The sequence below is a fragment of the Clupea harengus genome, chromosome 18 (genome assembly GCF_900700415.2).
Source record: "Clupea harengus chromosome 18, Ch_v2.0.2, whole genome shotgun sequence".
Classification (NCBI taxonomy): Eukaryota; Metazoa; Chordata; class Actinopteri; order Clupeiformes; family Clupeidae; genus Clupea; species Clupea harengus.
Window position 1 is genome coordinate 17,251,359 of NC_045169.1, and position 10,403 is coordinate 17,261,761.

A 10,403-nucleotide genomic window follows, 5' to 3' on the forward strand; every position below is an offset into this window, starting at 1 on the left:
CATAATTCCAATACGTGTCCCTTCCCCACCTGTGCTGTTAAATCAAATTAGTACAATGTAAGGTCTTTTATATCCAATAAGACCTCTTCCCTCTGTTTTGATTATTGCCTTGTGTTGCTTGTCACGTGCTTAATTAATTAATTCAAACCACCGGTTATCTTGGGTTGTTGGAAAAACCACACCCCTGCCTTCTTGAGGGCCCGTAGGATTCAACCAATTGAAACAAGCACGTTCTGACTCACAAACAAGGTTAATGAAACACAATGAGTAAGTTCTGAATGAGCCACTTATCCGTTTGAAACAAAGGATTATAATCCTTCCGGAAGTATTAGCATTCAGCTTCTTACAGTTGTGTTTATTTCCAGCCACAGTCACTGGTGGCTATTTCAATGAGACACATGGATTGCGCGCGTGCGCAGTGTCTGTCTATGCCAGTATCCCAATTTCTCATTCACAAATGCTCAACTCTATTTATGTCTTTACATAATTTCTAGTAACTCCCCCTTCACGCACTTAAGACTAAAAAGTGCGTGCAAATGAACAAAGCAGATAAATGTATAGAGTTCTTACGTGGCCACCGTAAAAAGCTCTATAGTTTATCAAGCCTGCAGTTTACCCCTCTTTCTCCACAAGAATAACACTTATGCTCACTTTCTTTTAATCTTCTTCTTCACTTTCCATTGACTTTCTCATTCTCACTTTCCACGTACCTTTTCATTCTTACTTTCTTAAAACCATCTTGCCTTCTTACTTTCTTCAAACCATCTCATTCTTACTTTCTTAAAACCATCTTGCCTTCTTACTTTCTTCAAACCATCTCATATTCATTTTTTTTTTTTTGAATTAAGCAAAATACTTCTCTTGAGTCTATGAAAAATATCCGGAGGCCGAGCTTCTAGATTGATAAATCAATCCGGACCATCCCTTGGAGTTTGTACTCTCAGATAGTTTCCAAAGTTTTAATTTTGCTTAATTTACTTACTCCATTCACGCACTCATTCACACAGATCATTCATTCACATAGGCCTAGAACTAGCGCTTTTTTAAGAGACCTCGAATCTCTTTTTTTTTTAGTCCGTTCGTTCAGTAACTTATGCTACTTACTTCATATCATGCTGTGTGTTCAACCTTGCTTCAGATCCCCGTCAGACCAAACCTCCCTGGAGGCATACCCCTCTCCGCCGGCCCACGTAGAATTCACTAAGTGGGACTTTCTGCCGATGGTTTCTCTCGGCAGGACGTGCACTTGTCTTCGGCTTCCTGAAGTCTGCTCCCAGGCGGTCGGTGTTGTTGGGTTCCGGCTTCGAAAGGACCAAGAAATGTCAGGGATAAGACCCTCAACAGTTAGTTAGCAGGTTAAAAACACTACCCAGCATATAAGTGAACTGGACGGTTTTCGAACGGGCCCCGACGGAGACAGACACCTTAAGTCTGTCTGACGTGCCGTGCTGAAAACAAGTCCTTTTATTCAAACAATGTTTACACAGTATGACAGTCAAGACTCTGGGATGCACTTAGGATACCTTCAGCTCAGCAGAATTCTACTTCTGCTTAGCAACGAGACATTTCACAACCCGCTCTCTTCTTCTTATCTTATGTAAACATATACGTGAGGTTTCTGGGTTAATATTCTTGACTCTGCTAATTGTCTTCCCAAGTCCAATCTACATGGAGAAGCAGGGCACACAGCATTTTGGAAGAAACCTTAAAACAAAAAGACATTCATGATAAAATATACTAATACTTTCTTTAACAAACAACAAGCGTGGAGGGTGAGGAGGGTTTTTCAGATTATGTTAAAAGCAAGTTCTAGTAATTTGCCAGTGATGCTGAGAAAGCCTTTGATCAAATAGAATGGGCATATTTATTGTATTCGCTTAAAACATTTGGTTTTGGACCCAAGCTTATTAGCTGGGTAAAGGCTTTGTACAGTGCTCCGTTCTCCTCTCAGAACTAATGTATGCATTTAAAAACCTTTCCCCTTACACCGAGGTGTGAGGCAGGGTTGTCCGGTGAGTCCCCTACTTTTCATTATGGCTTTAGAATCATTAGCATGTGCAATTTGCTCTAATGGCGACATACACAGAGTAAATATTCATGGACATGATTTCAAATTAAATATGTATGCTGACGATATCATTCTTACCCTGAGCAAGCCAGCTATCTCCATACCCGCAGTTCTTAATCTATTTAACTTATTTGTTAGCTTTTCAGGGTATAAGATACATTGATAGAAGATAAATAAAGAGTGAGGCAATCCCACTTAACTCAAACACATTTAAGCATGATCTAATGGATACTCCCTTTATGTGGAAAACAAATGGAATGAAATATTTAGGAATTAACATTGTCTCTCCTATCAAGAAAATCTAAAGCCTTAACGGCCCTGGCATTTTCCAGTCCATTAAAGAGGACATCAATAGATGGATGGCCATACCACTTTCTCTATGGGGTAGAGCAGAAACCTTGAAAATGAATGTTCTCCCAAGGCCCTCCCATATTATCTCATCTATCCCTCTTAAATTCCCACCAAAATGGTTTAAAGATATCAAATCCCTCTTTACTCAGTTCCTTTGGAATAATAAAAAGCCCAGAATTGCGTACAACAAATGAATTATCCCAAGATCAATGGGAGGCTTGGGAGTCCCGGATATATATATATATATATATATATATATATATATCAGTATTATTTGTCTTTCAATGCAAAGTACCCCTTATCGTGGGCGTACAAGAGTGACTTTCCAATAGGTAGTTGGCAATGGTTGGAGCAATCTATCATGCCTGTAAATTAAAACATATCCCTGTCATCAATGTGGTACTGCCCAAAAACACCACCCTTACTGAATAACATCATTATTCAGTTTTCATGCTTTACTGTAAAGCAACTGCACAAGAGACTCAGCATTGAGGGGCTCTGTCTACCATCTTGCCTAATTTGGGGTAACCCTAGCCTCTCTGCAGGAGGACGTACCCTAAGTAATAATATCTGGCAATTACAGTTGGACAGATATATAGAGACCAAACCCTTCCATTTCAACAACTTAAAAATCAATATGGTCTTTCACACCCAGCCTGTTTTAGGTAGTCTGACATGCCTTGATGTTTTTGTATATATGACAGTAAAAAGAATGTAGTAAAAAATGTTTTATTTGAATAAAATCTAAACATACCCTTACAAAAAGAAAATAGCAGTGTCAGTCCACTCATTATCCTTCTGCATACCCTCAGGTCCATTATCTCTCGCTCTGTACTCCCTTTTTACCCTAAAACAGCCCTGCTCAGAACAACTTGTTTTGACTGCCTGTTTCTTTGAATGCTAATGAGCCAGCTAACCCGTCCTCCGTGGGGTACGCTCACCCAAGTACAGTTTGGAGTTACCATAGAAACTGTTGAGCATGTACCGTGGAAGAAATGTGGATGCTGGAAACTGACACAGCTGTGCACCCACACTGTTTTAAACCAGAGTCAGACCAGTATGTAAATACACACGAGTATGTAACAAATACAGTGTGTTCATCTTACTGGTTGTGAAAAGTTAGATTTCTGGTGTAATTGCAAGTAAGGCAAATGTCATGAAAGAGCCAGCAATGCTATCTGACAACAGTAGGGGGCGTAGTATATAACTCATAATGTTTTTTCATTAAATTGTTGCATTTGGTGACCTATGTCTTTAATAGTAACACAACATTCAAATACACCATACCTGCAATGTTGTCACTTCTTAAATCTCTTTCCTGAACAAGGGGTATTTGTGCCAACTGTGAAAAAATGCCTACAGAGCCCGAGAAGCACAAAAAACATCATAAATCCTATGGTATCACCGTAAAAGGGAAAAGGAATTGTGATAAACTGAAATATATGTTCACAGTAACAAACTGCCATTAATGCACTCAAATCAGGTTCATTTCTTATCAGCTTATAGTTTATTTGCAAGAATCCTTGGCATTGCTTGCTGTTGTTATTTGTAGAGAGCACATTTTAGGTAATTCAAAATATTGAATTTAAAATATGTAAAAGAAGTAGAGTAATAAATACAAATGCATAGATGAGGAAAGAATATACTTTACAAATATAGATATACAGTGACATAGACTGTAAATATAAATGCAATAATATAATTTATATATGACACATGTTGTACACTTAAACAGGCTTTCAGTCGGTATATCTTTAACTTTTACTCATACATTAATGACTATGTATATGGCAAGACCGAGGAGGAAGTTTAATATTTTACTGACAAGTGTGCCATACAAAAAAACACACAGTTTTTTACTAACCTAAATTATCCATGCATGAATGATGAATGTGACAGCGAAGTGCTGTTGTTTGACAGCAGGCATTTCTCCTTCACAGACATAGGATTGTAGTGCCGAGTATACAGCCCTATGTTCAATACAAAAGACAGGCTTTCTTCCTTTGTACTCTCATCTGATTTGATCTGATTTGATCAGTACCTGTTTCGAGTGTAATCTGTAATCGGTCCACGTTGAGCACGTTGTGTTGCCCGTTCATTCATCCCACGTGACACACATGTCTTATGATCTCCAGGAAAACCTAATGCTGACGACTAGTCACTGACTTAAGTGTGATCGAGACCAAGTGAAGGCCAAGGCACATATTTCCTCACATAATGTTTTATGGCAGTTACCCCAAGGGACTCTGCAGTCCACTTCAAATGTCCATTATTAATAGAAACTGTAAAATGGATGATGGTTAATCAGATTGTGTAATATAGCTCTGTAAGATTCTCCTAAAAATTCACTAAAACAATACATTTCTCTTTCCTATCAGTAAGCTAACTCTCACTCACGGGCTCTTACCCTAGGGGCAAACCAGTTACACTGACAGACGTTGGAGTATATATCTGGAAAAGACTCATAAGCTCCTTGTGAAATTCATTGAGGAAAAAAGATTACAGCGATTTTTGACTCCAATATACTCGCATCAACAGTCAGAAAGTGAAACATCCCAGATCAACCCCCTCCGGAGTTCACCCTTCTCAATGATTAGTTTATGTGTCTGTCAATCATTACAGGGCTCCTCCATCATTAAGTGTGTTGTTTAAAGTTTTCCTCTTCATAAGCCGCACGGGCTAGGTCAAAGGTGAGAGATCTCTGAGCCTACCAGGGCCGAGCCACAATGAGTGACAGGATGGTGAGCCTACAGGCACTCATAAGGTTAATCCTGCTGCTGACTTCACCAGCTGACACCGCTATGTGTGTGTGTGGGTGCACAAAGAGGAGAAATTGGGAAGAAGACAGAGGCGGGAGTTAATAAAGCAGAATGTGTAAACTCAACAAATTAAAATGCATTAGGTTACATTACTTATTACATTAGACTATGCAATTAATTATAGTGTGATATTGTTATGATTTTTTATGTTGTTTGATGCATTGTGTTGCATTATGCGTAATGCTTAATAGTTATCGTTTTCTTATGAAATGTTGTTTAAGTATCTGATACATATACTTCAACTACACTAACTATAACATGACCATCTTGATCATCCCAAAAAAACTGATATTGCTTTTGCTGTTGAGGCCACAAGCTTATTGAACAGTTTTCCCTTCTATAATAAGGCCCTGTGTGAAGCTGTAACACATCTGCCTACCCGTGCCATTGATGAAGGTGATGGTAAATGACAAATTTCCACTCAACGCTGCTCTGGTCAAGGTGGTTATAATCTGCGTGTTATTGGGGAATGTGGCATTGGCTGTCACGGTAATGTCCGTCATTTGGATAATTGATCCATTGCTGATGAAGGGGAAAAAGCAGCAACATAGCAACATGAAACACTGATCAGCCAGACAGTATTTCTTCAAATGTTTCCCAGTGTGAACTGACAGACATAGCCATTTGCTTGCATGCATACACACACACACACACACACACACACACACACACACACACACACACAACTATATACAAATGCAATACTTTTTACAGTATGTAGTTTGTTAGTCACCTGAAGCGTGTTGGTGTGAGGCTGATGAAATCTGGCTGGAAGTCTTCAAAGAAAAACGGCTCAAGCTAGATATGTGATAAAAAAAAGGTCAAAAGGACAGAAAACAAGAAAACAAGAGTAAAGTGACAAGGTCAATAATTTCACAGACACCAGCCAAAACTCGATAGGTGTTGCAGCTATACCTCTTTTTTGATGAGTGAGGATCTGGTACGGAAGGCGTCGGAAGTGGAAACCAAAAGATCAGCACTAAACGTCTCATTGGTGCGGAACTGGGGGATGAATGTTGAGCGAGGTGCACCTGGAAAACAACATACGCACACACAAACACACATTTTTTAAGTAGTACAATATAATGCTTATTCTACACCAGACACCAGTCTGAACTGAATTTGAACTCAATTTATTGTAATATTTATTCCTAAACACTGTTCTAACACCACTAATCTTGCTAGAATATTTTCTTACTTGTCACAACTATGGACTCAGCAACCACCTCCACATCAAAGTCTGAAGTTGGGTCATTCACGGCGTCAACCAAGGTTTCCACAACTTCAGAGCTTTGAGGGAGAGGTTCAGTTGAAGTCTCATCGAACATCAGGTCAAGATCTGCCTCAACCTCATCCATGCGGTTCCGAGAAACCCGCCTGTAAAAAGGTGAAAGCATTTGTCTCAGTCTCATCAAGTATCTTGCTTTTTTTTTTACAGTGGTTGAATTCACAAGGTGGATTTACCTGAAAGCTCTCACAAGGGTCCGCAGAAAACGTAATCCAAAACGCCGTCGATAGACCACATCACACTGTTCACGAACACAGAAAACACAGAGGACTTTTAAAGAAAGTTTAAAAAAAGTGTAAGCCCCATTATCATGTGGGCTACATTTGATACTATATTTTAATGATTCTTGTTTCATTTCACTTTGTTAACATGTGGTTACCATGTGCATGACATGACACTATTATTATTTTTAGATATTATTTTTTTACCATTACACTCCCATAAAAAATGCAACATATTGTTGTTTGCAGTGCACCACAAACTTGCGGTGTATGTATATTGTTTGATTTGATACACTCTGAATCTTTTGTTTTAGCTGCATATTGTCTGAACTCTGCAATCTGTACTCCACCGACTGTGAGCCAAATTCTATACTTGGCCTTTAAAGTTGACACTGATTCTGACTGCGGGAGTACTTACTGCAATTTGAATCAGTGTTGCTTGTTGCTGGAACTCTGGGCTTTGTGGGTTGGTAAGAGCAGGCTGAAATACTATGACAAGGACAACCTGGAGTACAATAACAGGAGCTGGTCGAGAAGGTGGTCTTGTTGTAGTGGCAGTTGTAGTAGTGGTGGTGGTGGTGGTGGTTGTTGTAGTAGTGGTGGTAGGGGCTGGGGTAGTAGTTGTAGTTGTTGTAGGGGCTGGGGTAGTAGTTGTAGTTGTTGTAGGGGCTGGGGTAGTAGTTGTAGTTGTTGTAGGGGCTGGGGTAGTTGTAGTAGCTGTTGTGGTAGGGGCTGCAGTAGTTGTAGTTGTTGTGGTAGGGGCTGGGGTAGTTGTAGTAGCTGTTGTGGTAGGGGCTTGGGTAGTTGCAGCTGTTGTGGTAGGGGCTGGGGTAGTTGCAGCTGTTGTGATAGGGGCTGTGGTAGTTGCAGCTGTAGGGGCTGGGGTAGTTGCAGCAGTAGTTGTAGTTGTTGTGGTATTGGCTGCTGTCGTGGTAGAGGCTTGGGTAGTTGCAGCTGTTGTGGTAGGGGCTGGGGTTGTTACAGCTGTTGTGGTAATGGCTGGGGTAGTTGCAGCTGTTGTTGGTATTTGGTTTGTGGTTACACCTGTGGTCAGATAGTAGTTTAGTATAACTCTTCATTAAGGTTAAAATATATCAAAAACATATTGTAACATATTTTTTATCTTCTCCATGAATGTCAAAAACCTCTCAACACTATTACATGTCAGGATTCACCTCAACAGAGGAGATAATCATTTTTAGAGATACATTTGTAAGCTATGTATTACCTGATTGGCCATTTAGTCCTAGAAACACATCTGGTAGTGTTGCTCCATTACTTCAACTACACTAACTATAACATTACCATCTTGATCAACCCAAACAAACTGATATTTCTATTGCTGTTGAGGCAACACGCTTATTGAACAGTTTCCCCTTCTATAATAAGGCCCTGTGTGAAGCTGTAACACATCTGCCCACCTGTGCCATTGATGAAGGTGATGGTAAATGACAAATATCCACTCAACGCTGCTCTGGTCAAGGTGGTTATAATCTGCGTGTTATTGGGGAATGTGGCATTGGCTGTCACGGTAATGTCCGTCATTTGGATAATTGATCCATTGCTGATGAAGGGGAAAAAGCAGCAACATAGCAACATGAAACACTGAGCAGCCAGACAGTATTTCCTCAAATGTGTCCCAGTGTGAACTGACAGACATAGCCATTTGCTTGCATGCATACACACACACACACACACACACACACACACACAACTATATACAAATGCAATACTTTTTACAGTATGTAGTTTGTTAGTCACCTGAAGCGTGTTGGTGTGAGGCTGATGAAATCTGGCTGGAAGTCTTCAAAGAAAAACGGCTCAAGCTAGATAGTTGATAAAAAAGGTCAAAAGGTCAAAAGGACAGAAAACAGGAGTAAAGGGACAAGGTCAATAATTTCACTGACACCAGTCAAAACTCGATAGGTGTAGGCAGCTATACCTCTCTTTTGATGAGTGAGGATCTGGTATGGAAGGCGTCGGAAGTGGAATTCAAAAGGTCAGCGATAAACGTGTCATTGGTACGGAACTGGGGGATGCCTGTTGAGCGAGGTGCACCTGGAAAACAACATACACACAGACAGAAAGTGTAATGTAATGCTAATTCTTGACCAGGCAACAGTCTGAACTGTATTTGAAATCAATATATTAGTCATATTTATTCTTAAACACCACTAATCTTGCTAGAATATTTTCTTACTTGTCACTACTATGGAGTCAAGTTGCACTTCCACATTAAAGCCTGAATTCGGGTCATTCACGGCGTTAACCAAGGTGTCCACAACTTCAGAGCTTTGAGGGAGAGGTTCAGTTGAAGTCTCATCGAACACCAGGTCAATATCTGCCTCAACCTCATCCATTCGGTTTCGAGAATCCCGCCTCCTTTAAAAAGGTGAAAGCATTTGTCTCAGTCTCATCAAGTACCTTGCTCTTTCACTGTGGTTTAATTCATGAGGTGGATTTACCTGAATGCTGTCACAAGGGTCCGCAGAAAACGTAATCCAAAACGTCGTCCATAGACCACATCAAACTGTTCACGAACACAGAAAACACAGAGGCCATTTAACGAACGTTAAATTATCATGTGAGCTACATTTGATACTGTATTTTAATGCTTCTTGTTTATTTAAACTTTGCTTACATGTGGTTACCATGTGCATGACATGACACTATTATTACTTTTAAATTACTTACTCACTTAATTCGCCATTACACTCCCATACAAAATGCAACATATTGTTGTTTGCAGTGCACCACAAACTTGTAGTGTATGTATATTGTTTCATTTTAGTTTTTGTCTTTTGTATTAGCTGCATATTGTCTGAACTCTGTACTCCACCGACTGTGAGCCAAATTCCATACTTGGCCTTTAAAGTTGACACTGATTCTGACTGCGGGACTACTTACTGAATCCTGAATCGCTGTTGCTTGTTGCTGAAACTCTGGGCTTTGTGAGTTGGTAAGCGCAGGCTGAAATACTATGACAAGGACAACCTGGAGTACAAAAACAGGAGCTGGTCGAGATGGTGGTCTAGTTGTAGTGGCAGTTGTATTGGTTGTTGTAGTGGTGGTAAGGGCTGGGGTAGTAGTTGTATTTGTGATAGGGGCTGGGGTAGTTGTAGTTGTAGGGGTTGGGATAGTTGCAGCTGTTGGGGTAGGGGCTGGGGTAGTTGTAGTAGCTGTTGTGGTATTGGCTGGGGTAATAGTTGCAGCTGTTGTGGTAGGGGCTGGGGTAGTTGCAGCTGTAGGGGTTGGGGTTAGGGTAGTAGTTGCAGCTGTTGCAGTATTGGCTGGGGTAGTTGCAGCAGATGTGGTAGGGGCTGGGGTAGTAGCAGCTGATGTGGTAGGGGCTGGGGTAGTTGCAGCTGTTGTGGTAGGGGCTGGGGTTGTAGTTGCAGCTGTTGTGGTATTGGCTGGGGTAGTTGCAGCTGATGTGATTGGGGCTGGGGTAGTAGTTACAGCTATAGGGGTTGGGTTAGTTGCAGCTGTTGTGGTAGGGGCTGGGGTTGTAGTTGCAGCTGTTGTGGTAGGGGCTGGGGTAGTTGTAGTAGCTGTTGTGGAAGGGGCTGGGGTAGTTGCAGCTGTTGTGGTACGGGCTGGGGTAGTTGCAGCTGTTGTGGTAGGGGCTGGGGCAGTAGTTGCAGCTGTTGTGGTAT